This window comes from Cynoglossus semilaevis, chromosome 20 (genome assembly GCF_000523025.1).
Source record: "Cynoglossus semilaevis isolate Cse_v1.0 chromosome 20, Cse_v1.0, whole genome shotgun sequence".
Classification (NCBI taxonomy): domain Eukaryota; kingdom Metazoa; phylum Chordata; class Actinopteri; order Pleuronectiformes; family Cynoglossidae; genus Cynoglossus; species Cynoglossus semilaevis.
In genome coordinates this window covers 8,550,597-8,557,544 of record NC_024326.1, presented here as the reverse complement: position 1 = coordinate 8,557,544, position 6,948 = coordinate 8,550,597, and the positions used below count along the sequence as shown (strand labels likewise).

Sequence of the window (6,948 nt, the reverse complement as noted above, 5' to 3'; positions counted from 1 at the left end):
CTCCACTCATTTACAACCCAGCTCAGGTCTCTTCCTCCGTCCAAACCAAACAAAGCTCCCAGTTCACTGAATACACTGCAATCTGACGCCGCGCTGAACGTGTGTTACCTCATCTTAGCAGCCATGTGTTACTATGTGGCTGTATTTTTGTTTACAGACGTGCGGAGCGACTGCTCACATAAACCGACTACACAATCAGATGTAAGCTAGGTATATTTATAATATGATATATAATGTAATATTAATACAACAACTGTGTTTATATTGGTACCATGTGTCAATTTCAAATTTAGTTTCAATATCATTACTTTTCAATTTATGATCTGTTTAATTTTTGCAATATTTTGATAAATAGAGGGACATGTCACATCAGATAGACACAGTGTCTAATTCTTTTAGCTACTATTCATCACTTTGACACGTCAACGAGAGCGGTTAATCTGAGTCTTTGCAGAAGAAGGTCCATATTAGCCACTGTATCCACTGTAAAGCTGGGATGTGTATGGCAGAAAAGTTGTTTTGTAAAACGTGCAAAAATGAGAGAATTTTTAAAATGAATATATACATTTACATGTTTAAATCATTTATTTATACAATTCATAGCAATAAACTAAATTTAAAAAAAAGAAAACCTAATTGGTACTATTTTCTGTTATCTAATTCATCTTCACTGAAATCTTAATCATGTTACTTGTACAGATTGTTACTGAATATACTCTATCACTCAAAATTAGTAGTAATTGTGTCTTTGTTAAAAACAAAAACCACAGTTTTACTGCATGTTATGGAACCAGTCCAGGCCACTGCACAGTACGACACCAGGGTGCACTTAGTTTGTGAACCTGAGCCTCATGCGCTGCAGGCCCCGGTGGAGAAATTAGCCGTGGCATTGAACATGCTGCTCCTCCAAGGTCTTTACCCGTTTTATTATCTGTCTTAAACTCACTTTCTTAATGGCCTTTCACTGCAGACAGGCCTCCGTCCTTGACATTAAAAATACAGTAGCTCTGATGCACGTTTTCTCTGGTTTTGGCCTTGATGCTTACCTGTTTTCGCAATCTGTGCCTAGTGGGAAAGTAAAGCCCCTCTCGCTTTCAGAAGCCCCTCCCATTCTGACTTACGCGCAGAGTAAATCAACTGCAGCTCTGGCCAATGTTTCTCTAACATGATCCTTCAGAGACATGTTCTTGTCATGGCAAAATATGGCAGCTGCAAGGGAAAACCTCTCTTCAGGCAATGAAATATGTTTGGGCATACCCTGTACAGCAGCTGTTTATATTTTCTTGGGGGGATATGCAAGGCCACCCAAAACAAAATTGGGTAATGTTATATTATTCCACAGCTTTACTACAAACAGGAGAAAAAGCCAGATCCCCTTAATAGGGCTGTGCTGCTTTTCCAGTTTCTGCTCTTTTTTTATGCTTCTCCTCAGGAAATCCACCCATGCCCATAAGTTTCTCCATCTGTTTGGAAATATCTCTGAATCGTTTCTGGTCCCTGTGAAGGATCATAAGCAAGGCCTTTAACAAGCAAATAAAGTCTGGCAATGCTTTGCACCCAATATGGGAGAGAATGAATCATTCTGGAGATCCATCTTCTGTGCACCTAATATTGTTTGTGATTCATGTTGACATGTTGTCAAAGAAGCCAATGGGAGAATACTAAAAAACTGGGACTTAGCGTCCCAAGGCTGGATCCAGCTTCTTAAGACCGACTTTGACGACCAATTTTAGCCTCGTAAATTTGAGTGACGATTCATTTTAATGAAACTAAATTAAACGGACACCTAGGAGGAGGAATTATGATGAACATGATTTGGTGCAATTAAAGAAAATATACAAAAACGTCAAACTGAAACTCTATGCCTCTAATCTATTGATTTATGGATGTCTGAATCTGTCTTAAAGTCGTCTGTTTCTTTATCATCTGTTAATCTTTCGTCAGGGTCGTGGAGTAACTGGAGCCAATCAAAGTAGTCGTCAGGTTAGGGCGGCCTCATTGACCGTTTACAGTCGTATTCAAAGCTAAGGTTGATGATGGGGAGCTGGTGACCCAATTAAAATCCAGATAAGCCAGAGAACACCCATCAGTTACTACACGGGATTGAACCACTGATCTGACTGTAAGGCGAGAGCTCTGACCACTTTACCGTGCGGTCAGCAGAAATATGTATTTATTAAGTGAAGTTTCACTATTTTTATTTACAATTTGTATTCATTTTAATTGAGTCACTTCTTGCTGTCACCATTCAAATGAATTCACCTGTCCTGTGGTTTGAAGTTAAGTTTAGATTCTGATTGGCTGAATTATTTAAGATGGAATGTTTACAGTACTTCTGTAAATTTAAACCTATGACTGGTGGAGGAAATACCTTTAGAAATATTACATAAATAATAATGATGACTTCTTGGTACACGTGTGGATCAGTGAATTGTGTCACAGTAATGCTGACTGTTTAATGTCTTCATCACCGGCCCGGCTCGTAGCCACAGTGATCTGAGGGACCACTGTTTATCATCTGAGAGCATCACAAACGTGAGCCAATTCTGCTGCGACACTCGGTGTCAAGGGAATGTCAGAGAGAGAGAAAAAAAACGCTGGCTTTTTAGCAATCTGTTTGTTTATTTTTCTGCTAGTTCCTTTGTGGCTTTTATAAAGCCTTTGGCATGGGATGATTCCGCCTGGCAGCCCCCCCCATCCCTACCACACACCTTCCCTCTTGCCATCCGTAATTACCACACTGTTCGAGTCCTTGCCTGTCCAAAAGCCACTGCAGGTCTGATTTTTTTGGCTTGGCTCCTCTCTGACATGCCTGGGAAGGGCAAGGAAAGGAAATGGGTGGACCAGCCGCTCTCCTTTCCCCAGAGCAGGCCTGGGAGAAGCCAGCCCAGTGTTTTTCGACTCGGTCGAGCTTGTAAGGGAGCACAGCCCATCTGGTTCTAATAAATCCTCCATGTGGCTTCACAACTGGAATTGCCTGACCTGTTTGGGGACGTGATCACTGATATAGTCTTTTTTTCTTTTTTCTTTTTCTTTTGGCAAAACAACAGGGAAGAGTGTACGATCAATACTGAGAGTCAGACACGTGGTGAGACGTGGTATTTTGTCCACACCTGAAAGGAACATGAAAGTTCACGTCAGGCAGACTTCCCCCCAAAACCTTACAGGACAACGTGATTGACGTGTGGTTTAGACGGTCATCATCATGCGAGTATGCATCCCTGCCAGTGGTAGGCAGTCTACCCCCCTCACCTTTAGGACTCCTGGGGATTTATCAAACACAGACATGGAGGTCATGGTCAGACCAACACTAATTTCTTTATAATTAGCCTTAAGTGTCCAATTAGTCAATTTGTAATTCCTTCACTTTCACAGAGGTATTGGGTTAAGGACTCAGTAATGGCATGACACCTGGAATGGCCTTGAGTGAAAACAAATCTATCTCAGTTGTTATCAAACATGTTATATATTTTTAATGTTTTTATTTGAATGAACAGTAATATATGCACAGCGAAACAACACACTGCACTGTCTATAGCTTGCCAGATCATTAGGTCATGCAACACTATGTTGGTAATGTCTGCCTCCCGATCCCAGGCATATATTTATGACCTGTTGGCTGTAAGAATCCTGCTGACTCGTGGACATGAGGTCAAAGCCATCAAAGTGACCTCACCATCAGAGACAACACAACATCTGTCCTCATCTTTCACACCTTCAGTGGCTGCCTTTCCTCAGACCTCCCTGCCTCTCCCTGAACTCACTTTTCTCTAATTAGAAACGCTTCGATTTAGCTCATCCAACGAGGTTGATTGGCTTGAAAGTACCATAACAATACTCAGTACCACGCTTTTCAATTATTATTTAAATAAAAACAAAGAACAAATATGGAGAGCAGTATGTTTATTGTTCGAAACATTCCATGGCTAGCTAATTCAGTGTTTCAGCCCAATAAATAGGTCAAAAATAAGCTATTGCTATAAATTATAGTGAACTTTGACATAAAGAACGTTCTTCATTTATAGCACCTATATTAAAAACAATTATGTTTATAATGTGGGCCACAGCAGTGTTCTGGACTGGTGTTGAAGGTCGCCCACTGCAGCTTTACTAACATTTACTACAACAGTGATACAGTATCACCCGTGTTGATCCCTCAATTAAAAATAGTATTAACAGGATCTAGGTGGTGGTCTCACCACGGGAGACCACACATAGTGTAAGCTGGTATTGTACATACTTAATCTGATTACTCGTTTAAATGTGATTATGAAATCAGTGACACGGTATTCAGAGGAATGTTGACATCCACTGGATTTGTTCTCGAGGTTCTTTCTGAAAAGAGAGCTGTGCTGTTGCTGTTATTACACTGCTGCAGCTCTGAAAGCATTTGTCGGAGGATTTATACTACGGAACTTATCTGGTTCAGGATCGTTGGGGTGAAACAAAATAAAGAGCCTTGTTATTGGTGAAGCAGTCCACCTGTGGAAGTCGTTTGTGGCTGATAAAGATGTCACGCTGTTATTGCTGATTCATACCTCATTCCGGCCGCGTGTTTATTGTTGCCTACTAATCAACGTGACAAAAGCTTGTCTTGGCAGCTTTATCTGGAGGTGAAATGGGCATTACCTCACTTGAAGGAGCCAAACACCGTCTGATGTACACGAGTCCAGGTTCAAATGACAAATGTGTTTCCACAACAACAAAGGTTCACTGTGACATTTATGGAGTATATCACTGTGATAAATTCAAAACAGCCACGACCACAACTCTTTGCTCTACATTTTCCATGCATTTTTCTGTGAAGTGTGTGATACTGACCACCCACCCCGTCTCTAAAAGGAGACACCCATCGGAACAGCTTGACAGGCAATGAAAGCCATGTCGTTCCTTTGCCTCTTATCTTTTCATTATCTATCAAACACATTCTTTCTTGTGGCCATGTTTTGTAAATTTCTTCGACTACACAGTTTGCGTTTGTTACGCACACAGAGATATAGATAAAAAAAAAGAAAAGAAAAAAATTTGTATTCGTATCAATTTTCCGTTTCTTCGAGTTGGCGGATTTACAATAATAAATTGTCCTAGCAATAGAACAATAAATAACAGAAACATCTGAGGGCCATATGTGACGCAACAAACCTCCTCTACCGTCTGGACAAAGAAATTAAAATACCTATCTTCCACAGAAAAGCACAATATTTTTTGTTTAAAAAACTTTCAGTGTAGTACACCAACATGTGTTTTTCCCCTTTCTTTCAGGAATGAAACCTTCATCTTGAGAAAGCAACATGAAAAGTGTAACACCTGGTATGTATCAGTAAACTGAGGGGAGGAAAGGGAGAGCCATATGTTCACCTCCAGCCTTCAAAGCAGCTAGAATATGTATCTAAGTGCATCTGAAAATTGAAGCAATCCAAAAAGGAAATTTATCACCGGGCTGAAATTTCTGGGCTTTTTCGGGGATTTAGTTTCATAAACATTGCATGCTTGATGTTTGTTTAGCTCAAACTGATGTCATTTGAGCTCAGGCATCTGTCTGTCATGGAATGTATTCGCTAATGCATTTCATAGCTTCATGTACACTCCAGCCGAATATTCTTCTCTCTTTTTGTTCTAAATGTGTGACCTTTGATCCACATGTTAGCTTTTATTTCACATGCAATGCTGCGTTACCTCTATAAATGACATAACCTAGGTTCTCTGAAAAATTTGATTAAGTATTTACCATGAGTGAAGCTGTGGGAAATGTCTCTGTGTTTGATAAATGCTTTCAGAGAAAGTCTTTTCATCAGTAATGATGACTAACATCATTGTCTTTCCATGTTTTCCCCATGTGTGTCTGGGGTTTCTCCCCTGAAGATTAGGTCGTTAGACACTTTGAATTGCTTGTAGGTGTGAATGCTAGTGTGAATGGTTGTATGAATGGGTCTCTATGGGACTAGACTAATGACCTGGTGACAGACTGATGACCTTGTCCAGGATGTAGCCCACCTGTTAAATGAAAACAAATTGTCGATGGTCAGGTTGGAGGAGTCTCCCTGCTTGAATAAATAATATGCTGTGTGTGATCATATGGTTTTAGGATTACGACCACTGGGATTAGGATCACCAGTTAACAAATGGTTGGTAATGTTTTAATTTTAGGTTGAATTTACACAGACATCAGACGATGATGTGATTCCTAAAATCTTCAGTGATGATTTTTTTTTTTCATTTAATGTTTGTCCACATCCCAGAATCGGTGACCAGATCCAAGACGGAAATATTTGGATTACTCACCAAATCGCGATTAGATTTCAGTTTGGATAAAAGTTGGATCCTGCTGTTTCGATCTGGACTCCCCATTAGTGACGAGGGCTTGACCATAAAACATTTTGCTGGCTATCCTGTTTCCTCCTCGTGGTCCACCAACTGCGACACAACGTTGATAGGATTTTTAATGTCCTTCCTGTGTCTCACAGTCTACGCACATGAATCATGCCCACTACTGTAGGCTCTCTAGACAGTGAGGTGTCGTTTCATAATAAATAACATGTGCACTTTGGAGGGGGGGCAATGATAAGTGGACAGAGAGAATCATCATTTACTCTGTGAGGGAAAACAAATACATATGGTAGTTAGATAAACTTCAAACACGGGACAGTCATCGGGAGACCACAGGGCTGCTTTGCATGTCTCCTCGGACCCGAGAGGAAAGAGAGATTTGACTGTGTTTGGAAAGCAGAAGTCTCTCTTGATAAGATATATTTAAGAGCTATAAACAAAGATAAACCTATTTGTTGAGTTCTGCTGTAGTCGTGTTACATCTTTTCAAAATCACTGTAGCAATTCAAATATTTGTCATGCTACATTTACTGCCAAGACCAGTGTCAATACCTGTTTACCTTTTTCTGGGATCTGCCTAAAATCTGACTACAAAGAAAATACACATTTAATATTCTTTGT

The 6,948-nt window shown here is 40.2% G+C and overlaps 1 long non-coding RNA gene across 1 annotated transcript in view; it reads left to right on the top strand.

Moving 5' to 3' along the window:
* Positions 1-5,276: 5,276 nt before the first annotated feature.
* Positions 5,277-6,948, top strand: part of LOC112486310 (uncharacterized) — an 11,599-nt gene continuing 9,927 nt past the window's right edge. Inside the window, exon 1 of the long non-coding RNA XR_003048735.1 lies at positions 5,277-5,310. This is a non-coding gene — a long non-coding RNA (uncharacterized LOC112486310). The remainder of the gene's footprint in view (positions 5,311-6,948) is intronic.